At 38.5% G+C, this 24,940-nt stretch overlaps 1 pseudogene; it reads right to left on the bottom strand.

The window, feature by feature from the left end:
- The window catches only part of LOC142642560 (2-oxoglutarate-dependent dioxygenase 19-like), a 50,021-nt pseudogene extending 26,690 nt beyond the window's left edge, over positions 1 to 23,331 (bottom strand).
- Between the last annotated feature and the right edge of the window lie 1,609 nt (positions 23,332 to 24,940).

Genomic DNA, 24,940 nt, shown 5'->3' with positions numbered 1-24,940 from the left:
ATTTCTACAAAATTCATCACATAAATTTGAAAGAGACTATCGCTTAAAGAGTTACATCATATAACTAGCAGACCTATTTGTTTGTTCTCTAGCAACAGATAATTCATGTTCTAAGTTCTTAACTTTCTCAAGCAACAACATGTTCTCAGTATTTACCTTATCAAGCAATTCATTAGCATTAAACAATTTCAAGAGCAAATTCTTCTTATCAAGTTCAAAAGAAGCAATTTTATGTAAGCCTAAATCAACATTCATAGCATTCTTTGCAGTAACCTGGCAAAGTTTATTATAGGCTTCTTGCAAATCAGCATTCTCAGTAAGTTCTCCATCAGAAGGGTTTTCATCAACAATAACACTTTCATCAACTACAGCAGTAGCTGTGAAAGTAATGAAGTTTCCATCCTCATCACTACCAGACTTATTATTGAAAACTTCATCATCACTAAGAGTTATATCCATAGCCTTACCCTTTGATCTCAAGTATGTATGACATTCTGATTTCACATGACTATACCCTTGACAACCAAAACATTATTGAGCCATAGAATTATTAGATGTTTGACCTACTTTTTCTTTAGGTTTTTAATTATTGTTCACCTTAGTGGGTTCATTCCTCCTAAAATTTCTAGGTTCAACATCGTTTTTACCTCTTGCCCTTCTGTTATTATTCCTAAGAAAATTTCTAAAGTTCTTGGCAAGGTAAGCAATCTCTGTAGCAGAGAGCTCATCATTAAATCCATTCCCTTCAACATCATCAATTGACTTAAGAGCCATTGATTTGAATTTGTTTGTATTGGGTAGGTCTAACTCATAGGACTGGAGAGATCCTACAAGTTCATCAACAAGGACAGAGTCCACATCCTTGCTTTCAGTAATGGCAGTCACTTTGGGTCTAAAATCCTTAGTCAAAGATCTAAGTATCTTCCTAATAATTTTAGGTTAATCATATATTTCACCCAAATTATAAGCGGAATTAACAATGTCATTAAGCTTAGCATAGAATTCATCAAAACTTTCATCATCAGACATCCTAATGCTTTCAAATCTAGATGTTAACTGCTACAACTTATTAATCTTGACTGCCTTTGTGCCTTCATGCATAGTTTGAAGAATATTCCGTGCAGTATGAGCAACCTCAACATTTGAGATTATCTTGAATTCCTCCATAAAAACAACATTAAAAATAGCATTCATGGTTTTCCTATTTAAAGCGGCTGCTTCTTTCTGAGAAGTTTGCAACTCACTAACTGGAGTAGTGGGCTTCTCCCATCCGTACTCAACGGAATTCCAAACTCTCTCATCAATGGATTTCAAGAATACTTTCATTCTTACTTTCTAGTAAGCATAGTTATTTCAATCAAAATTAGGTGGAATAACAAGAGAGTGACCATGTTCCATGACAACAAGGATCAAGGATCAAATCTTAGATCAAAGGATCTAAACACTAGAGCTAACCTGCTCTGATACCACTTGTACGTTTTAGACCCTTTGAAACACAAGTGCTTAACCTTGTTATTTAGCCAAGTGATTAACTTAGGTAAATTATTCAAATCTAGGTTAACACAAACAAATCATATCATGTAGAGCAGTGCGGAAAAGTAAATAACACACGATATGATAACCCAGGAAAACCAAACTGGTACAAAACCTAGGGAGGATTTAACCTAGCTATCCTCAAGGTAAAACAGATCCACTATGAAATAATTGAAGTTTTACAATAGCGACTTAGACCACTAACATCCTATTGCTACCTCGAGTAGAAAACTTACTACCACAACTATGTGATAGCTCCGAGTCCACGAACTACTTCTTTCTCATATTCACAGCATCCACAAGTACATCACTTGTATTTCTTGAAAGTTCTTTATGCAACAACTGAAATAATCACCAAGGTCTCGACATCAATCTCAATCTTGATAACCCTAAGTGTATGTGAAGGCAAACACCTCTAGATCTCACAAGAGATTCACACACACAACATAAACAACAACTACAAAACGTGGCTAGGGTTTTTCCTTTTATACTTAATGCAAAACATAAAACCCTACACGGCAAACAGGCTTGGGCTGAGTTGGAAAATTCTGTAGAAAAACAATCTGCACAAGCTTCGATCGATCGAGTTTAGTTTTCGACTGATCGAGCCTTGCAAATTTACATAATAAATCTTGCAATACACTCGATTCCAACTATACAAATAAATACACTTTGAGAAACCTAATTCTAAATTCTAAGTTTTGATCATGGTTTGCCAATATTACACATTGAAGTTTTAATACATTTAGATCATAAATCCTTAGAACCTAACAATGAGCTTCACTCTAATGAAATAGGTAACTTTCTCGCTCTTCCCTTCTAATTAAGGTGTGAATTCGCAGGTTTTTATGGGCCAAAATGGTCTTTTACCCATTTCTCACAAACTTTCTAGCATTTTGCCCAATTTCTCAAACTATTTAGGGAAATGCCCTTATTTTGAAACTTGATTTTCTAAAAAACAAGTTCCAAATGTAAAATTCAATATTTGGACAATCGAGTTATAGTGAACATGGATTTAGAAAAAACAATTATTGGAACTTGAGTTCTACAAAAAAAAAATTCAAAGAACTCGGGTTCCATGAACTCAAGTTCCAAAATTTTTTTTTTTTTTTTAATTTCCAATTCAGTATAACTCGATTTTCCAAATTTCGAGTTTGAAATTGGAACTCGATTTTTAGAAAATCGAGTTTGGCATTTCCCTAAATAGTTTGAGAAATAGGGCAAAATGCTGAAAAGTTTTCTTTTTTAAAAAAAATGGGCAAATTCTCATTTTCTCCGGTTTTTATGAGATACAAATAAGGGTAATTAGAGAAGAACAACAAAGGATTAAATCAACTAATTTCTCCCAAGTTTGGAAACTCACCCAACCAAATTTCTAGCGAGTTTCATGCAAATCTCTCTGCCTTAACTAGACTTTAATATTGGCTATTCAACCCGAAACTTGCCTGGCATCCTAACTTGCTAGAGTAAAATTTTGAATTCCGTATCTACAGAAATATATGTGCTCTAATTTGTTTCAAGACAGATTATTCACTCTGCAAACATACAACTTTACACTTGTGATTACCATCCTCACAGGACTGCCATCCACATTTGGGACCAACATATCATATTAGAATTATGGTATATGTATACACTTTTTTTATTACCTCTTACAATTTTAAGTTGATACATTATAATGAACAAAATTACATAGCAAAGATGTAATTGTTTGGAACTATCCATTGTTTATATGAGTCTCTCGTCTTCCCTTTCTAGACTAGTGTGAATAATGGTGTCGATATCATTATTTTTTTTACCACTTGGTTGATTTAGCTTCCTGAAAGCATTAAAGTTACACCGTGGTCTCACTTAAGCAAGTCTAGAGCAAGCAACTAAAATATTGTATTTTTCAAAAAAATAATTTCCTTTTCAATCTTTTACTAATAAAGTAAGTTCACTCATATAGGTTACAATCTTTCATCCTTTTCACGCAATCCCCGTGAAATGGTGAAGGTTAGTGCTTTGAACCTGTACATTTTTTTTTTATTCGCGTTGGAGGAGACACAAAGAGAGGGGTTTAAATGAGAAATGTAAATTTCTTTGATGGATATTTTGGAATCTTTGCATCGGGTTACGAATTTAAATGAAGGACTAAGTGGAGCCACAACATGGAATAGGTTTAAGGAAGAGAGAGAAAGAGAGATGAGAGTGAGAAAGAAGATAAAGGAAAAACAAAAAACAAAAAAACAATTTAAATGAAATTTTTTTAATCTAAATAACTTTAAAATAAATATTAATTATTTTTTAGAATGAACGATTTGAGGAACATATTGATGATGCCGAAAAAATCACCAGTAAGCTACAAGCACTCTCCAAACCAAAGCAACACCTGCAAAAAGAAAATAGAGGACCTAAAAGAGAGCACCGGTGTGATGCCGGCCAAAAACCCTCTGAAGGTCAAGTTAGAGTCTGTTTTTTACAACCCTAGAGTGCTAGAGTTGAGTTCAATATGCGTACCTTGATTTGTGAGGGTTTCGGTGTATTTATAATGGTGTAGGGTTAGCATCCACGCCTTGATTACAAAGTCCTTTCCTTTTAGGATTAGAACTCTTTTCTTTCGAATACGTTCTCTCAAGGCTAAATGTGCGATGCAAGAATCCCTCTCATGCACGTTTTTATGTCGAGATTAATTAAGGCCACATCAGCCCTAATTATATAGCGTGAACCCTTATTTAAGACTTCTTGGAGATAACCCTGGAAGGCTGATCTCAGTATTGTACCCATCCGTCCACTTCGGATCCGTCATCCTTGGCCATGTCAAATACCGTCATCCTTATGTCATCATATCTACCAGGTGGGTTCGTCAAGATCACTTTTATTCCCCTTCAGTTGCCCCCTCATTTCATGAGACTGTCACCTATCCTTAGCAGTTTCATGGAATGATGGTTAGCTATGACACTTGACAGGTGTGTTTTTTTACGGATAGGCTGGAATACTATCATAAATCCACAGGGACACATGGGGGTACTTTACTGGTTGTTTGCTGGAATCGATGTGTCTCTTCGTTTATCGCGCCATTCCCTCTATATATACTACCCACCGTTTTCATTTTTACACTTTTAGAGAGTTTTCTGCTATTCAGAGCACAACTGTCCACCTCATTCAGAGAGCGACCGTCCTCCTTGTGTGATCTGTCACCTCTATAAGCCGAGATCCAGCGTTCTCTTAGTTCATCCGTCTCATTTACTCACCGTCTACCTGTAAGTACCTCTTTTACTTAGTTTTTGTTTTTTATTTTGCATGTTGGTCCTGTCGTCAGTACAGATCTAGAGTCTTAGGCTTCCTTTACCCGTCATCTGTAGGTGTCAGATGTCTAGTGAGGTGTCAAGTAGTCAGTCCTATGCCCGCGAGGAAGCAGGCTACGAAGAGGTGTTCCCGTCAAGTCAAGCAGACCAAGACACCTCCAGCGGGGAGAGGGCACCATCAACTAGCTCTCCTTTCCATGTGGAAGATGAAGGGCAGGATAGGGACGGGTTAGAGTATGACTCGACCGACGACCTAGATCGTGTAGATCCACTGGTCCAATCCGTCATAGGCCCTGATGGTTTAAGAGAATTCGTCCTACTCCCCTTGTGGACGGTGAACGACTTCGTTTCAACCATCAAGCCAGCGCACTTCAATACGTTAAGGCAAAAGTACCAAATACCCGATACCATACCCATCCGTCTTCCATTTAAATCAAAGAAATGTTATTATGACGGTCTTGAAGATGTCGGGGTTTATGAGAAGATGCTAAAAGTTGGCCTCCATTTTCCTCTGAATGCATTACACCGTCGTCTTCTTCAATACCTGGGTCTGGCCGTCACCTGGATCTCACCGAATGCTTGGAGGGTTTTTCTGAGCATCGAGGTGTTGTACGGTGTAATGTCGGATGGGGCGAGACGGTTAACAGTGGAAGAATTCTTTCATTGTTACCGTCCGTCAGAGATTACCAAATCAAAGGGCATGTACAGCTTTGTGCCGAGGAGTCCGGTACTTAGGCTAGTGTCCGAGACTCCGGACTCCAACCGTAACTAGAAGGGTCGATACTTCTTCCTCCGAGGAGATAATTGGATGTGTCGTCCAAGTGATGACGACTACATACCGGTAGATAAAACTTGGGGGATAATGCCCCCGTCTAGTATGACCCATCTTATTCCCAACCGTCACATATTCTTTCTATGGATTTATTCTTAACATTTTTTTTTTACAACGAGGGACTGTCCACCCATTACGACAGAGCAGTTCGGGTTTTTGGAGAGAATTTTTCAAAAAACTAAGTTGTCAGAGAGGTCCTAGTCAAAGCTCGTCACCTTAGACATGCTGCACTAGTATTGTGACGGTCCTGAACCAACATCCGCAACCCGTCGATACGACGCAGGAGTACGAAAACGTAAATTATGGAATCCTTCGGTTGTTACTCTATTTTATGTAGCTTTTTTAACTGTCTTCTTTTGCAGAAATAGACAATGCAAGGAGACGGGCTATTATCAAGCAGCAAGCAGCTAAAAAGAAGCAAGGAGGTGATGCTCCTAAGACGAATCTGTCTCATCTTGCTACAAAGAGACCTTCCATTGAAAAGTGGGACCATCACAGCAAAAAGAAAAAGCTGGTGACAGGGTTACCTGCCGGTCAGGCGTCCGGCGTGGTAAGGCTGCCTCCCAAGCTGGGAATAGGCAAGGGTAAGGGCCTGATGACTAACCCAGATCTCGTCAAGGAAAAGCCTCCCGTCCTACTTTGGGGAGATCCCCAGTATGCCCTCCCTCAGATCAGGTCCATAATAACAGACGAGGACTATGAAGATCTCGGAAACCATGCTACCGAGGCTATAGGGGAAACATGTCTTTCCAGCTTAACTCAAGTCAGTACCCGTCACATATTTACTCCGTCTCGTTTCTTTTATGCCTTGAACTAACTTATTGAAATTGGTACAGGGGGTGCTTATGGCCAAAGGCTTGATGGACCGTCGCCTGGCCCAAGAGAGAGCTCTTGAATAGGTTCGCTCCAAGGTAAAGGCGACGGCGGAGGAGCTAGACGAACTAAAGCTTTGGAGGGTCCATCATGAGCAGAAACTGAATCTATCCGAGCAGGCTCGTGAGAACTTAGAGAAAGAGGTGGAGCTGCTGAGGGAGATGGTAAAAGCGAATGACGACAACATTTGTCAAGCCAAAGTTAATGATGTCAGAGAATACCATGACTCTGACTCCCTTCTAACCGAGCTTGGATCCTCCTTTAGTGACGGATTTGACAATTGCCTCTATCAGGTGAAGGCCTCATTTCCAGACCTTGACGTGGCTCACATCAATATTGACGCTGAGGCCCAAACCCCTGCTCGCCCCTTCGACTCTGAAAGGACGGAGGAAATTTTTGGCGAAGTTCCTGGTGATGACGGGGTCACCAAAGCTGAAGAAGAAACCGCCGTCGTCGATACCCACCAGCCATTGCCAGAAGGTCCTGAGAATAACGAAGAAATCGTCATAGTTCAAGACTAATGTAAATTTTGTAGTGATCAAGAGCAATTTATCATTATCTTTTGTTTAACTTTATTTTGGTAATGTGTAAGACTCTCTTTTTATAATCCAGTTGGTTTTGTGGACTTCACTGTATTTTCATATTTCTTGGATGGTCCGTCCACTTTGATATCCTATCGTTTCTGGATAACCCGTCCACATGATGGACTTCATGCATTTTCATCTTACTTTAGATGATCCGTCCACCTTGCGGACTTAATAACTTTTCGTCCATTTTGGATGATCCGTCCACTATGTGGACTAAGTAGAATTTCATCCATTTTTGGATGATCCGTCCACTATGTGGACTAGATTTTCATCCATTTTGGACGACCCATCCAATATGTGGACTTAGTAGAGTTTCGTCCACTATGTGGACTCGATAAATGTTTATACATTTTGGACGATCCGTCCATAGTGCGGACTTAGTAGGTTTTTATCCTTTTGGATTATCCGTCCACTTATGTGAACTTAGTAGATATTCATCCATTTTGGATGATCCGTCCACTATGCGGACTTAGTAGAGTCTCATCCTGGTTGGATGATCCGTCCACTATGTGGACTTGGTAGATATTCATCCATTTTGGATGATCCGTCCACTATGTGGACTTAAACATTTTGGATTATCCATCCACTATGTGGACTTGGTAGATATTCATCAATTTTGGATGATCCGTCCACTATGCGGACTTAGTAGAGTCTCATCCTGGTTGGATGATCCGTCCGCTATGTGGACTTATACATTTTGGATGATCCGTCCACTATGCGGACTTAGTAGATTTTGAGCAAAACACATTACATACGTTCTAAATAAAACTTCTCTTATTATGACATGCTGGTAGACTATATTGTTCATGGAAAATAAAAAAAACTTTGGCTTTAATAAGTAAAAATTATGACTGTTAATAAAATAAACTAGAAACGAGGAGGTAGATGTTGCTGCTGTCTTTGCCCTTCGTCTACTGGTAGTATTCTCTTTAGGTGCTTTGTGTTCCATGGATGAATCAACTTTCTTCCGTCTAATGTCTCTAAGTAGTACGTTCCTTCCCTATGCCATGAAATGATTTTGTATGGTCCTTCCCAGTTAGGACCCAGGTTTCCTTGGGAGGCATCCTTTGTAGCGCCGAGTACTTTTCGTAAGACCGGATCCCCCACCTGGAAATCCCTGTGCCTAACCTTGGAGTTGTAATGTTTTGCCATCATGTCTTGGTATCGCGCTAGTCTTTGTATGGCTGCTGCCCTGACTTCGTCTACAAGGTCGAGTTGTAAACGTAAAGCTTCGTCATTCTTGCTTTCATCGTAGCTTTCCACACGGTAGCTTGTTAATCCTACCTCTGCCGGTATGAGGGCCTCAGTACCATACGCCAATCGAAACGGTGTCTCTCCTGTTGGTGTTCTTGCCGTTATCGTGTATGCCCATAAAACACTTGGTAATTCGTCTGGCCACATGCCCTTTGCCCCCTCGAGCCGGGTCTTGATGATCTTCAACAAGGACCGGTTCGTGACTTCAACCTGTCCGTTGGCCTGCGGGTGGGCGAGCGATGAGTAGTGATTTTTGATTCCAAACTGAGAACAAAAGTCTCTGAATGTGTCGTTGTCGAATTGTTTCCCGTTGTCTAAAACAAGCACCCTCGGAATTCCATATCTACAAATAATACTTCTCCACATAAAGCTATGGATGTTTTTCTCCGTGATAGTAGCCAGAGCTTCTGCTTCCACCCATTTGGTGAAGTAGTCAATACCAACCACCAAGAACTTCAGTTGCCTCACTGTTGTTGGGAATGGACTCGTGATGTCTAACCCCCATTATGCAAACGGCCATGGAGCTGTCATAGGGGTAAGTTCTTCCGTTGGCTACCTAATGAAATTGCCAAATCGTTGACACTTGTCGCAAGCTGTAACGTATGTATGGGCATCCTTTTGCATTGTTGGCCAGTAGTATCCTGCTCAGAGTAGCTTGTGCACTAGAGACCTTGATCCAGAATGGTTTCCACAAACTCCTTCATGGACCTCCTTCATCACGTAGTCTGCTTCTCCGCAGCCAAGGCATCTTAGATATGGTCGGGAGAATCCTCTTTTGTATAGGACGTCTTTAATCAAGACAAATCGGGCAACTTTAACCTTTAACTTCCTTGCGTCTTCTTTGTTATCAGGCAGCTTGCCTTCCTTGAGATACGCCAAAACTGGAGCCGTCCAACAATACTCATTGCTTACCTCCTGCATGCTAATGTCATCTAATAATGATGAAAGCTAGACGAAGGACAATACCTGTTCAGGGATGATCATGGGTTCGGCCGAAGCTGCCTTTACGAGTCGGTCCGCTTCTTGGTTCTCCTCCCTTGGGATTGAATCATTGTGAATTGGAGGTCAGTCGTTTGACCCTTTACCTCCCCAAGGTACCTTTTCATCCTCTCATTCTTGCAATCATAGCTCCCATTAATCTGACTGGCCACGATTTAAGAATCGGAGTAGACGACCGCCTTTTTAGTTCTTGCCGCTATTTCAAGCTCCAGCCCCGCAACCACGGCCTCGTATTCCACTTCGTTGTTAGAAGTGGTGAAGTCCAGACGGATCATGCATTCAATCTTGTCTCCTTCCGGGGTGTGGAGTACGACTCCAACACCTCCAGCGTGCTTATTGGAAGATTCGTCTGTATGAATTCTCCATATGGGCGTCTCTTCTGCCCCTGCTCCTTTGTGGTAGTGAATTCGACAACGAAGTCTGCCAATATCTGTCCTTTCACTACCATCCACGGCTGATATTAGATATCAAATTCACTTAGCTTGATTGCCTATAGAGCCATCCATCCAGCAGTTTCGGGATTGCTCATTGCTCTCCGTAAGGGTTTATCTGTCAGGACATTTATGGTGTGTGCTTGAAAGTATGGCTTGAGCTTCTGAGCCACAGTCACAAGAGCAAATGTGAGTTTTTCCATCTGAAGGTATCTCTCTTCTGCTCCTCTTAGTGCCTGGCTTATAAAGTACACGGGCTTTTGTACCTTTCCTTCTTCTTTGATGAAAGCTGCACTGGCCACGGCTGAGGAGACGACAAGGTACATGAACAATTCTTCCCCCGGCATAGATGGGCTAAGCAACGGCGGAGCGGAGAGATATATCTTTAACTCTTTAAATGCCTTTTGGCACGCGTCTGTCCATTTGAATGATCTTTTCAGTGTTCGGAAGAATGGGAGGCATTTGTCCGTCGCTCTTGATACGAACCTATTTAAGGCTGCTATCTTCCCGGTCAAGCTTTGTACTTCCTTTACCGTCCTTGGAGGAGACAGTTTCATAATCGCCTTTACTTTCTCTAGGTTGACTTCAATGCCCCTCTAGGATACCATAAATCCCAAGAATTTCCTGCGGTTACTCCGAACGCGCATTTATTCGGATTCAGCTTCATTTTGTATGTCCGAAGAGTATTGAAAGTTTCCTGGAGGTCCCTCAGGTGATCAGACACCTTTACTCTTTTTACCAACATATCATCCATGTAAACCTGCACGTTTCTGCCAATTTGGTGTGCGAACATTTTGTTCATCAATCTCTGATATGTGGCTTCCGCGTTTTTAAGCCCGAAAGGCATTACCTTGTAGCAAAAAAGCCCCTGACTTGTTTCAAACGAGGTTTTCTCCTGATCGGTCTTATCCAATTTGATTTGGTTGTAACCGGAGAAGGCATCCATGAAGCTCAAAAGTTCATGTCTTACAGTGGAGTCTACCAGGGTGTCAATGCGTGGGAGTGGATAACTGTCCTTAGGGCAGGCCCTATTCAGATCCTTGAAGTCGACACACATTCTCAAATTCCCGTTGGCCTTCTTGACCATTACTACATTTACCAACCAATCAAGGTAGTACACCTCGTGTATGAAGTCTACTTCTTGTAGCTTCCGTACTTCTTCTGCTATGGCTCGATCTCATTTGAGAGCAAACACTCACTTCTTCTGTCGAACAGGAGAGAAAGAGGGTGACACGTTCAACCTATGAACTATGACTGTTGGATCTATTCCCAGCATATTCTCGTGACTCCATGCAAAAACATCTTGGTTTTTTTTTAGGAAAAAAGCGAGCGCTTGTCGAACTGTTTGGTTTGCGAGGGTGCCGATTCTGGTTGTTCGGTTGGGCCTAGAATCATCCAGTTGTACTTCTTCCAATTCTTCCACCAGTTCTGCTACTGTTCTCTGTTCCTCGATGTTCATTGCTTGTAGGTGGCCATCCATTTCCATCATGGTGATGTAACATTCCCGTGCAGCCACCTGATTTCCCCGCAACTTTCCAACTCCGTATTCAGTGGGGAATTTGATCATTAAATGGTAGGTAGAGGTGACAGCCCTCCATGCATTAAGAGTGGGCTGTCCGAGGATGGAGTTAAACGCTGAAGAGCAGTCAACCACAAGAAAAGCTACATCTTTGGTTATTTTTTGTGGGTAATCTTCTACCGTCACAGACAACGTGACGATGCATAAAGGATAGACCCTTGTTCCTCCGAAGCCAACAAGAGGCGCATTCGTTGGGATCAGTCATTCTTTAGCAATCCCCATTTGCTGGAATGCGGGGTAGTAGAGGATATCTGCTAAGCTTCCGTTGTCCACCAAAACTTGATGCAGGTTGTAGTCCCCTACCCGTATGCTGACCACGAGCGCGTCGTCATGTGGGTGGTGAAGGCGTCGCGCATCTTCTTCCGAAAACCCAATATTGGGGCCATCTCGTTGTGTCACTTTTAGTGAGGGACCTATCGACTGGACGCTTTGAACCGTCCGCAAGTAGGTCTTTCTGGCCTTTTTGGATGACCCTGTAGAAGTAGTTCCCTCTACAATCATCCGTATATCTCCTACAAGTGGTCTGGGACACTCGTTTTCTAGTCGGGGATTCTGTTCTTGGAGTTGATCTATTCTCTCCTTCCTCACGAACCTCTGCAACCTTCCTTGCCTAATGAGGGCTTCAATTTGTTGCTTTAAGTCATAACAGTCCGTCGTATCGTGGCCATGATTGCCATGAAAATAGTAGTATCTATCTCTTGGTCTCTTGTTTGGATCTCCCTTCAGCTTGCTAAGAAACGTCAAGGTTCCTTCATCTTTGATCTGCATTAACACTTGGTCAATTGGGGCTGTGAGGGGGGTGAAGTTCGTAAATCTTTCCGTAGGTGGTTTGGGTCATCGATCTTGCCGTCGTTCTTTGGTTCTTGCCATTTTCCGTCCCTTGTCTGGTTGTGTATCTTCCTGCCTTTCCCTCTTTATGGGTTTGTCCTCTCAAGCCAGCAAGGCATCCTCTGCATTCATATACTTCGTTGCCCTGTAAAATACTTCGGACATAGTCTTTGGGTCATTCTTGTACAGAGAAAACAAGAACTTACCCTTTCGTAGCCTGTTTGTGAATGCTACCACAAGTATCTTGTCATCTGCCTCATCTATCGAGAGGGCTTCCTTGTTAAAGCGGGCTATGTATGATCTTAAGGTCTCGTCTTCTCGTTGCCTAATGTTCAACAGACACACAATAGACTTCTTATGCCGATGACTCCCGATTGTTAGGATTTGTGCCCTTAAATCCTATTGTATGATGCTATGTATGATATTATGTATGACATTATGTATGACATGATGTATGACTTAATATTGTGTTTGATAAAATTATTTTATTATTATCCAAAATAATGGTAACATGAATATGGGACATTATCATATAGTCCATGAGATGCATTGTATGTGATTTATGTGAAAAGTCACAGAAGATGTAAATCACAAGTTCTTTGTAAACTCAGAATTTATAGTTCGTAGTCGGTGATGAAATTAGGCATTTCATCTGCGAAGACTATAACATGTCGACTAAGATGATTTGTCTTGATCATGGAAGTGGAAACTTCTAGTTGATATGTTTTAAGAGTTAAAATATATTGAACAGGACCGCTGTGAGATTTATTATTTTCCTAACGACTGTCAAATGAATAATAAATCTCACGACTTCTATTTGCATGAACTCTTAATCCTGAGAGAATAATGAACCTGATCATGAAGTGTAGGTTGCTTTGATATATTAGGAGTGAGACCTGATGTGACGGTCAAAACCTCAGTATGTTGGGCAGCCACATTTAGTGTTGATGGAACATATATTCTCAATATGGAATTCATAGTCTCTTGATGGAGATATAAAATATTCCCTTGAGATAAGTTTAATGGTTTCAGTTATTCAGAGAGTTAGGCCTAACCACTTTAGTAAGAAATTACTAAAGTATATATTTATGAAATTGGATTTCATAAATATATAATGAATAACTTTAAAGAATTAAACCGGGTACTCAAGGATAAGATGTAGTAATTTACAAAGTGGCAGTCTATATTTATGACTTTGTGTTAGTACGAATATTTTATGAAGGGGTTACGTGTATAATAAAGTCTTGGGATATAATTTATTAATAAGGCCTAGAGTGCAATTATATTTATATAGTGGTATTAAATATAATTAATGGTAACTTTAGACTTGTCAAGAGTTGACGGAAAAGCCCAAGGCCCATTGGAGCTAGTGTCTTATTGGTCCCTTTTGGTCCCACTCCAAGCCACACACTAAAGCCCAATTGGAAAGGCCCAATAGGCCAGCCCAATTAGATAATCAGTTAGTTATAAAGGGAGAAACATACAGAATTTTTTTTATGAGTTTAGAAAAGAAAAAGAAACGGTGTGTGAGAGAGTGTGTGACACACTTTCATTCTCCCTTTGAAAAACTGATTGAGAGACCACACATCTTGGGCGTAAAGTGGAATTGGAGTGAAGATTAAAAGTGTTCCCAAGTGCTTCTAATCTTTGTTTTGAATTTCTCCACACCAAGGTACGTTATCTTGTTCTTAAATTCTAAAATTTACATTGTGCACGTTATCAATCATGAATGAAATAGATCCTTGTTCGTTGCTTCCGCTGTGTGTTTTGCATGAGATGTAAAATCAGAATTTTTCCTTCAATTGGTATCAGAGCCAGGTTTTCATATCATGATTGTATAATATGTGATTAAATTTTAGAATTTAAGAAAAACCACTGTCTTTGTGTTTTTAATTTTCTGCATCATATGAATATAATGAAGAGAATTGCATCACTTGTATATACATATCCGTTTCTTCACAAGGATATATTGTTTTTGTGTGAAGCTGTGTCTTGTAGAAAAGTGCTTGGATATGAATACAATTGAGTGTTGATGCATTGATTGTTATTTCATAGTTGATGTACGGATTGCATGCCTTATGGTAGTTATTAATTGATGAAGTAACCGCTTGAAAAGGGAAACTGCTTCAGTTATTGCACCGTTTGATTTTGAATTCAAATTTGCATGGTTTGAATTTATGTCACGGATTGGACTTAGAAAAGGTGACCAATTGCATGGTTTGAATTCTCATTTCACTGCTTGCACCTTTTGGACTTAATGCATTGCTTGAGTTTGTTGCACAACTTGGTTTAGAATAAGACAATAAGATGGCCCATGGTTGATTAGCCTTTGTGCAAATGCATTGACTTAGTCTACAAAAGCTTGATGGCTTTAATGTGTTTTTGAAAAGTGAATCCTTTATATGTCTAGGATTCTAACTTTCTGATAGTTATATATATATATATATATATATATATATATATATATATATATATATATATATATATATATATATATATATATATATATATATATAATATAATAATCATATATTGTATTATATATATTATAATATAATATAATTTTATAATATATGATTTTATATTATGTTTTATATATATATATATATATGTGATGTAATAATTATATATTACATATAATAATTTGTATATTATATTATATATAATATAATATGAATTTTTATATATAATAAGGATTTTTATTACGTTATATATATTTATATACGTTAATGCTAGTCTAATGAAATTTATTCCTAATTAGATTAGGATTATATTTTTTCACGTGTCTAGCATTATTATCATCCTTGATCTTAAAAACCTTTATTTTAAAATATCTAGTGGGAGAGAGATTCAAGGGTTGGATCTCACGGCCTCCATTGTTGGTTCATAGTAGTGTGAAATATATACTTTGTTTTTGCCTCGAGCTTAGCATTCCATGCGGAGAGTATTTATTTCATGGTCCTACAAGATTGAATTTCTTGGTTTATAGTGGTTTGATAAACACCTTGTCTTAGCTTCGAGCTTTGCATTCCATGCGGAAGGTGTTTTATCATGGTACTACAAAATAAGCCTGTTAAAGGGATGAGATGTGGTTACACATGATTCTAGACAATGGTATACACTAGACTAAGTATTTTAGTATCCTCTATGCTGAGTTCTTACTATTATTACTTAGAGGCTAAATGTAAAACGGCATATTATTAGTGTTTGATAAGAGTTATCATGATAGCACTAATAATGAGAATAGTTCTCAATCAATCATAGTATTTTATGTTCACTCTATGCTGAGGGATATTGAATATGAGATTGGGTTGTCGTTGCATATATTATTTTATGGTTTTATTAATGTTCCATATTATATGCTTTTATGCTAAATTGATAATGTCCAATTTACTTATTATATTCATGTTTATTATTTTCAGATTTTTTCATGGCATCATTTAACCCACTTGTTTCTATTCTTAACCAAAACAAACTGACTGGATCCAACTATGTTGACTGGAAAAGAAATTTGGACATTGTTCTTACTGCTGAAGAGCACAAGTATGTGCTTACTCAACCATGTCCTAAATTTCCTTCATTAGATGCTCCTCTTGAGGAAAAACAATGATATGATCGTTGGCAGAAATCTAATGAGATGACCAAGTGTTACATCCTAGCATCTATCTCAAATGTTCTACAGCATCAAATGCAGGATGTAGAACTTGCTTCGGACATAATGCATAGTCTGAAGGAGATGTTTGGTGAGCAAGGCCGTTCTGCAAGGCAAGAAACCATGAGGCAAATTTATAATACCAAAATGGCTATAGGAAGTTCAGTGAGAGAGCATTGTCTTAGGATGATTGCTAATCTGAACACATTGGAAGTTTTAGGTGCCGACATTGATGGAGAATCTCAAGTGGATATGATACTCCAGTCACTACCAGAATCATTCAAGGAATTTAGACTCAATTATAACATGAACAAAAAGATTTATTCTTTGTCTGAATTAATGAATGAGTTAGTGGCGACGGAAGGCATCCTTGGTACTTCTAGTGTTGAAGCCAATGTGGGTGAAGCTTCTACTTCTCAACCTAAGTCGAAAGGCAAGGGTAAGAAGAAGAAGAAGAAGAAGAAGGACTTCACTAAGAAAGATGGTAAACAAATTGCCTTAAGGGTTGCCAACAAAGGAAAGAAAACCAAAGGAAAGTGTTTCCATTGTGGTGAGAAAGGACATTGGAAGAGGAATTGTCCAACATACAAGGCTGCCAAGAATAAAGGTATGAAAAGTTCATTTCTTCTTGAAATATGTTTGGTACAGAATCCAACAGATTCCTGGTGTGTGGATTCATGTTGTACTAATCATATCTGCAATTCTTTGCAGAGGTTCCAGGAGACCAGAAAGTTGAATGAGGGAGAACTATTTCTTACTTTGGCTGATGGGAGCAAGATTCCGGTTGAAGCTGTTGGAGTGTTTAATTTGTGTTTTAAGTCTAGAGTTTTAATATTAGAAGACTGTGTGTATGTACCTAATGTTCATAGGAATTTAATTTCTGCAACTTACTTAGGTAAACATGGATATTGTGTTATCTTGAAAGACAATGTTGTAATAAAGAAGGATAAAGTGTTTATCTGTTCTGGCAATATTATAGATGGTCTTTATATTTTAACTCCTGATAAGCATGAATTATACAATTCTAAATTAGATAGTAACTCTCATGTGAAATCATTAAAGAGAAAGTTTCCTTCTACTAGTGATGCATATCTATGGCACTTGCGTTTAGGTCATATTAATTCAAGTAGGATTCAAAGACTAATCAAAGATGGACTTTTACAGCCCATGGACTTTGATGGTTTTCCAGTTTGCGAATCTTGTTTGGAAGGTAAGATGACCAAACGACCTTTTAATGCAAAGGGTAGAAGAGCCCAAGATTTGCTAGAACTAGTACATTCAGATGTATGTGGTCCTATGTCAATTCAAGCAAGAGGAGGCTATGAGTATTTCATTACTTTCACTGATGATTACTCTAGATTTGGTTATGTGTACCTAATGAAACGAAAGTCCGAAGCCTTTGAAAAGTTCAAAGAGTTTAGGGCTGAAGTTGAAAATCAATTGGGTAAACACATAAAGGCCATTCGATCTGATCGAGGTGGCGAATACCTTCTTGGTGATTTCAAGGATTACTTGACTGAAAATGGGATTATGTCACAGTTGACTGCACTTGGAACTCCACAACAAAATGGTGTAGCAGAAAGAAGGAATAGGACTCTTTTAGATATGGTAGGTCCATGTTGAGTTATTCGACTCTACCAATTTCTTTTTGGGGATATGCCTTAAATACTGCAATGTATCTTCTGAATTTAGTACCTTCGAAGTTTATTCCTAAAACACCTGTAGAGTTGTGGAATAGGCGTAAGCCTAGTATGAGACATCTCCACATTTGGGGTTGTTCAGCACATGTGTTGAAAGGAAAGTCTGACAAGTTACAATCTAAAACAGAAGTGGTATTTTTTGTAGGGTATCCAAAAGGAACAATTGGAGGTTTATTCTATAGTCATAAGGATAATAAAATGTTTGTTAGCACAAATGCCAAATTCTTGGAAAATGACTATATGAATAATTTTACTCCTAGAAGTAGAGTTGTCTTGGCTGAAATGAATGAACCTGTAGTTGAACAACCAATGGATGAAACTAGGGATGATGTGACTGTATTAGATACACCACAAGATACTACTCATAAGATGTCTAGTACACAGGTGCCTCGTCATAGTGGGAGAATTGTTCGACCTCCTATAAGATTCATAGGTTTGGGAGAAACTTATGAGGCTATCTCAGAAGAGGCTGAATCAGATCCTTACACTTATGATGAAGCAATAAATGATATAGATGCACATCATTGGGTCCAAGTTATGAAATCTGAATTGGATTCTATGGATTCCAATCATGTATGGGATCTTGTAAAGGCGCCTAACGGCATTAAACCTGTTGGTTGCAAATGGGTTTACAAGAGGAAGAGAGGGATAGATGGAAAGGTTGAAACCTTTAAAGCAAGATTAGTGGCGAAAGGGTATACACAAAAAGAAGGTATTGATTATGATGAAACTTTTTCGCCAGTAGCCATGCTTAAATCTATCAGAATTCTCTTATCTATTGCTGCTCATTATGATTATGAGATTTGGAAAATGGATGTCAAGACTGCATTTCTTAATGGCAATCTTGAAGAAAAAATATACATGTTGCAACTAGAAGGTTTCATAGCGAAGAACCAAGAGCATATGGTATGCAAGTTAAATAGATCCATTTATGGACTTAAACAAGCATCTAGGTCATGGAACATCAGATTTGATCAAGCAATCAAGTCATTTGGTTTTGAACAAAATCTTGATGAACCATGTGTGTACAAAAGACATCGAGACAAAGTAGTAATGTTCCTAGTGATTTATGTTGATGATATTCTACTCATTAGGAATGATATAGGGGTAATGTCATCGGTTAAAGTTTGGTTGTCAAGCCAATTTGATATGAAGGACTTGGGTGAGGCTAACTTTATTCTAGGGATCAAGCTTTGGCGAGATCGCAAGAATAAGATGTTAGGCTTATCACAAGCTGGATATATAGATAAGGTTCTAGAACGGTTTAGCATGCAAAACTCTAAGAAAGGATTGCTTCCTTTTAGACATGGAGTTCCTCTGTCTGATGACCAAAGGCTTAAGACTCAAGAGGAAGAAAATATGATGAGACAAGTTCCTTATGCTTCTGCAGTGAGAAGTCTCATGTATGCCATGCTTTGTACTAGACCAGATATTTGTTATTCAGTTGGCATGGTCAGCCGATATCAATCAAATCCAGGTTCAAAACATTGGCAAGCTATAAAGCATATTCTCAAGTATCTTAGAAGAACGAGAGATTATATGCTTGTTTACCATAGTGAGGATTTGATTCCCATTGGTTATACAGATTCAGACTTTCAATCAGATCTAGATTTCAGAAAATCCACTTCAGGATGTGTTTTCACCTTGGGAGGTGGAGCCATAAGTTAGAGGAGTGTTAAGCAATCTTGTATTGCAGACTCCACCATAGAAGCCGAGTACGTTGCTGCTTGTGATTGGCTCAAGAAATTCTTTTCTGATCTTGGTGTTGTGAGAATGGAGCAAGTTCCCATCACATTGTTTTGTGACAATAGTGGAGCGGTTGCACAATCCAAAGATCCAAGGAATCATAAGAAAGGAAAGCACATTGAGAGGAAGTACCACATCATTCGAGACATTGTTACTCGTGGAGATGTTGTGGTAGCAAAGATTAAAAGTGCAAATAATCTAGCAGATCCCTTTACCAAAGCCTTGCCTCAAAGGACTTTCGAGTCACATTTGGAGGGAATGGGAGTTAGATTAGTGCACAATAGTCTTTAGGGCAAGTGGGAGATTGTTAGGATTTGTGCCCTTAAATCCTATTGTATGATGCTATGTATGATATTATGTATGACATTATGTATGACATGATGTATGACTTAATATTGTGTTTGATAAAATTATTTTATTATTATCCAAAATAATGGTAACGTGAATATGGGACATTATCATATAGTCCATGAGATGCATTGTATGTGATTTATGTGAAAAGTCACAGAAGATGTAAATCACAAGTTCTTTGTAAACTCAGAATTTACAGTTCGTAGTCGGTGATGAAATTGGGTATTTCATTTGTGAAGACTATAACGTGTCGACTAAGATAATTTGTCTTGATCATGGAAGTGGAAACTTCTAGTTGATATGTTGATATGTTTTAAGAGTTAAAATATATTGAACAGGACCACTGTGAGATTTATTATTTTCCTAACAACTGTCAAATGAATAATAAATCTCACGACTTCTATTTGCATGAACTCTTAATCCTGAGAGAATAATGGACCTGATCATGAAGTGTAGGTTGCTTTGATATATCAAGAGTGAGACCTGATGTGACGGTCAAAACCTCAGTATGTTGGGCAGCCACATTTAGTGTTGATGGAACATATATTCTCAATATGGAATTCATAGTCTCTTGATGGAGATATAAAATATTTCCTTGAGATAAGTTTAATGGTTTCAGTTATTCAGAGAGTTATGCCTAACCACTTTAGTAAGAAATTACTAAAGTATATATTTATGAAATTAGATTTCATAAATATATAATGAATAACTTTAAAGAATTAAACCGGGTACTCAAGGATAAGATGTAGTAATTTACAAAGTGGCAGTCTACATTTATGACTCTGTGTTACTACGAATATTTTATGAAGGGGTTACGTGTATAATAAAGTCTTGGGATATAATTTATTAATAAGGCCTAGAGTGCAATTATATTTATATAGTGGTATTAAATATAATTAATGGTAACTTTGGACTTGTCAAGAGTTGACGGAAAAGCCCAAGGCCCATTGGAGCTAGTGTCTTATTGGTCCCTTTTGGTCCCACTCCAAGCCACACACTAAAGCCCAATTGGAAAGGCCCAATAGGCCAGCCCAATTAGATAATCAGTTAGTTATAAAGGGAGAAACATACATAATTTGTTTTATGAGTTTAGAAAAGAAAAAGAAACGGTGTGTGAGAGAGTGTGTGACACACTTTCATTCTCCCTTTGAAAAAATGATTGAGAGACCACACATCTTGGGCGTAAAGTGGAATTGGAGTGAAGATTAAAAGTGTTCCCAAGTGCTTCTAATCTTTGTTTTGAATTTCTCCACACCAAGGTACGCTATCCTGTTCTTAAATTCTGAAATTTATGTAGTGCACGTTATCAATCATGAATGAAATAGATCCTTGTTCGTTGCTTCCGCTGTGGGTTTCGTATGAGATACAAAACTAGAATTTTTTTTCTTCACCGATAAAGTGCTAATGGAATTAGGTGTCAGCCTACTGTACCAGTCCCTCACAGGCCCTTTCAACGTGGTGAGAAAAGCCCTACACATGATTTCATCCGGTACGCCCTGAAGATGCATTAGGGTCTTGAAAGATTCCAAGTGATCCAATGGGTCCTTGGATCCGTCGTAGTTCTCCACGTGGGGCATGCAAAACTTTGGAGGAAGGGGGCATGAATTCACGAGCGCTGTGAAAGGCGAATTTGTTCTATGGACTAGGTCGTCCAGGTCGTTGGAGATTCATCCTCTAAGGGCATTCATCATCACATCCATACGTTCCCTCATCTCCTACATCTCAGCTGCTATGTGAGTCGGCAAAGTGTCTGAGACGAATGGCTGGTTGGTCTCCTGCCGCTCCGGTCTATTCGGAGCGTTGCTACCCTCAGGCCCTTCCACGTTCCTCCCTTCCAGACTAGTGCCTTCCTAGTCTTCCTCAGGTGCACTTGGGTGTGTATTCCTTTGTCGTAGTTGCTCTTCTAAATCATGATTTTGCTTGGTGAGGCGCTCAACCGCCGCCACAAGCGTTTGGACTTGCCTCTCTAGAGCTGTGGCATGTGGTTCGTTGCCTTGATTGTTGGTTGTTGCCATCGATCGAGTGAGTACCATGCAACTTTTTGTCACAGGAATAGAGCAAATGCTAAATAATCTTTCCCCACAAACGGCACCAATTGATGATGCTGAAAAAATCACCAGTAAGCTACAAGTACTCTCCAAACCGAAGCAACACCTACAAAAAAAAAATAGAGGACCTAAAAGAGAGCACCGGTGTGGTGCCGACCAAAAACCCTCCGAATGTCAAGTTAAAGTTTGTTTTTTACAACCCTAGAGTGCCAGAGGTGAGTTCAATATGCGTACCTTGATTTGTGAGGGTTTCGGTGTATTTATAATGGTGTAGGGTTAGCATCCACGCCTTGATTACAAAGTCCTTTCCTTTTAGGATTAGAACTCTTTTCTTTTGAATGCCTTCTTTCAAGGCTAAACGTGCGATGCAAGAATCCCTCTCATGCACGTTTTATGTCGAGATTAATTAAGGCCACATCAGCCCTAATTATATAGCATGAACCCTTATTTAAGACTTCTTGGAGATAACCCTGGAAGGCTGATCTCTGTATTGTACCCATCCGTCCACTTCGGATCCGTCATCTTTGACCATGTCAAATACCGTCATCCTTACGTCGTCATATCTACCAGGTGGGTCCATCAAGATCACTTTTATTCCCCTTCACATTTAATATCAAATTAAATGGGCAGGAGCTCTATTTTGATTTTGACACAAAGTTTGGACTTTTTTTTTTTAATTTACTATTTTAAATTTTAAAAATCCACCACTTGAGCATACTCAAGAAAGAAATATTTTCTCAAAACCGAAAAGAAAGAGCAAACATTTTCTGATGATTCGTGTTTGTTCAAGAATTCTTAGCTTTTAATAGCTTATTTGTATAGTATGTATTAAAAGAATAGTTATAGGTGGTTTTTATATAAATAAGTGGAAAAAAGTCAAAAGCTATTTTTTTTAAAAAAAAATGCTAAAAGTAAATTATTTTCAGGGGAAAAAAAAAAAAAAAAGCTTAGACAGAAAACATGCATGCTCAAATTGGTTTCAGACAACGATTACAACTACATATTGCATGGACGAGGTTCCCCTGAATCCAGCAGGTTTTTTGGGGAACTGAAACTCAGGATATGTACAAAGACCCTGAGATAATCCCTCCAGTAAAAAACCTTCTCCATTCACGCATTGAAGCTGGTTCCGCACCTGATTGGGTCCAAAAGGTTCTTCCCTTCGAATTCTCTCTTTTCTTTAAGTGTCAGATCGAAAAATCCTCTAATCCCTTCTATCACTGCTTCCATTAGGCTCTCTGGCACACCACGGTTGATGAATGTCACTCACCAATCTCAATACACTTGCATATACAATGCAAACGAGTTAAACAAGTATTTAGCTTCAAAAAATTAGATATTACAACTATATGTCATGTTACCATGAAGAAGCCCCAGTCCTTGCAGGCTTGGCCAAGCTCTTGGATGTCTTGGGACCGTTGTTCAGGAGTACCAGAAGTGAGTAGAGAGAAGTCAATGACGGGGATTGAGTCTTCTGGATCTTCTGAAACTGCTTGATCATTGGGACAATTGGTGAAAGTGTATGTGGAAGGGACAAAGGTGAGCCCAGGTGACTCAGCTAGTTTCTTGATGCTTGTCATCCTAGAAAATTGAGTAAAAGATGGCTCAGAGGGTTGGGTAATAGCAGCCATGGATGGATTGGAGAGAGAGAGAGGTATCATGGACATCAATGATTGTGGATATATTGAAGTTAAAAGAAAGGCCACTTGTTGACAATGGTCTAATTGTCTCTATTTGAAAACCATTGTCAATCTGAATGAGCTTCCAATGAAAGGGGACCTAGTGAAAGAAAGGTTAATTATAGACAAGTGTGTATTTATTTATTAATTTTGCTGAATAAAACTGTTAGGACATATGTGGTTGGATGTTAGGAACATATGCCAATATTTTATGTATTGGCTAATCTTTTAATAAAACATACTTTACTTGTAATTGGATAGATCTAAGATGTGTTTAATGCTTCAAGAAACAAGGTTTCAAGTTCAAGTGTTAAAACTATGCAAATTTGTCTAAGAAATAAGTGAAAAAGTGTTGATTTATTAAAACTCGACAATTGCTCGACAGATAGCTATCTATTGAGGTCTTGACAGTTGTATCTATCGAGCTTTACGAAATTCAAATTTCCAAATCTAATTTTCAACCAGTGTTGACATATATACATAGGGTTTCTTTTCTTACAACCCTAGACATATATAAGGCTTTTTTTAAAGGTCGTCACATAAGAGAACACAAGAAGAACACATGAAAAAGGTGACCGAAGCCTTATTCTCTCTAAAAGAAGCTATTGCGTCTTTTGAGCCTTAGGTTTTTGTAACCAAATACTTCTTGATCTTCATTGTTGATAAAATGAAGAACTTTACAGCCAACATTCTTCTTCCTCAAGTTGGTGAGTGAGTCATGTACTAGGATTCGTGCAAAGGAGTTAGTCACGTACTAGAATCCATGCATCAAAAGAGTAGCGTTCATATATTGAAGAGTTCAAAGGTTCTAAAGTGATAAAAAGTTTCTACTGTAAGTTCACCTATGGGGATTGTAGAGTCTAGAGACAAAGGTTTTGTACTAAATCTGAAACTTCTCTTTACTATAGTGAATTACTTATCGAGAAGGTTTCTCCCTAGGTTTTTTACTGTGAAACTAGTTTGTTTCATTGGTTTTCTTAGGTTATCATATCTTGTCTTATTTACTCTTTTGCTGTGCATGATTTTGACATGGTATTGAAATTTGTTTATTTTAACAAGTTTTATTCATAATAAACCTAATTAACAACTTGAGTTTAAAATTTGTTAATTTTATCAACCGGGGTCTAAATTTTCCAACAAAAATAAAGATAGGATGATGGAGGTGAATTTTATATCTTAACGTGTAAGATATACTATAGGGTTCCTTCATTAGCACCGGTGCTAATGAGTCCCACACTACTGAAATTCAAGTGTCATGGCAAGGTGGACAATGTGATTGACTATTAGACCCTCACACAGGGGTCTAGAGAAGTGTTTAATTGTTTGCATTAAGAAATGCCTTCTAGGGAAAAGGAAAAAAAAAATCCTCTTTGTCGATATTCCAAAATATCATTTGAAAATAATTTACAATCATTTTTATCCCCCAAAAATGGTTAAATCTTCTCTAACTTGGAAAATTAGTTGAGAAAAAATTTACATTCCATTAAGGAGGGCATTTAATGCTAGATATGAGATATTAATATAGATTTAATCATGTGCTTGGGCTAAATAAAGATGAAAA

This window comes from Castanea sativa, chromosome 7 (assembly GCF_040712315.1).
Source record: "Castanea sativa cultivar Marrone di Chiusa Pesio chromosome 7, ASM4071231v1".
In the NCBI taxonomy this organism is placed as follows: Eukaryota; Viridiplantae; Streptophyta; class Magnoliopsida; order Fagales; family Fagaceae; genus Castanea; species Castanea sativa.
This window is presented reverse-complemented; position numbering and strand designations above follow the sequence as displayed.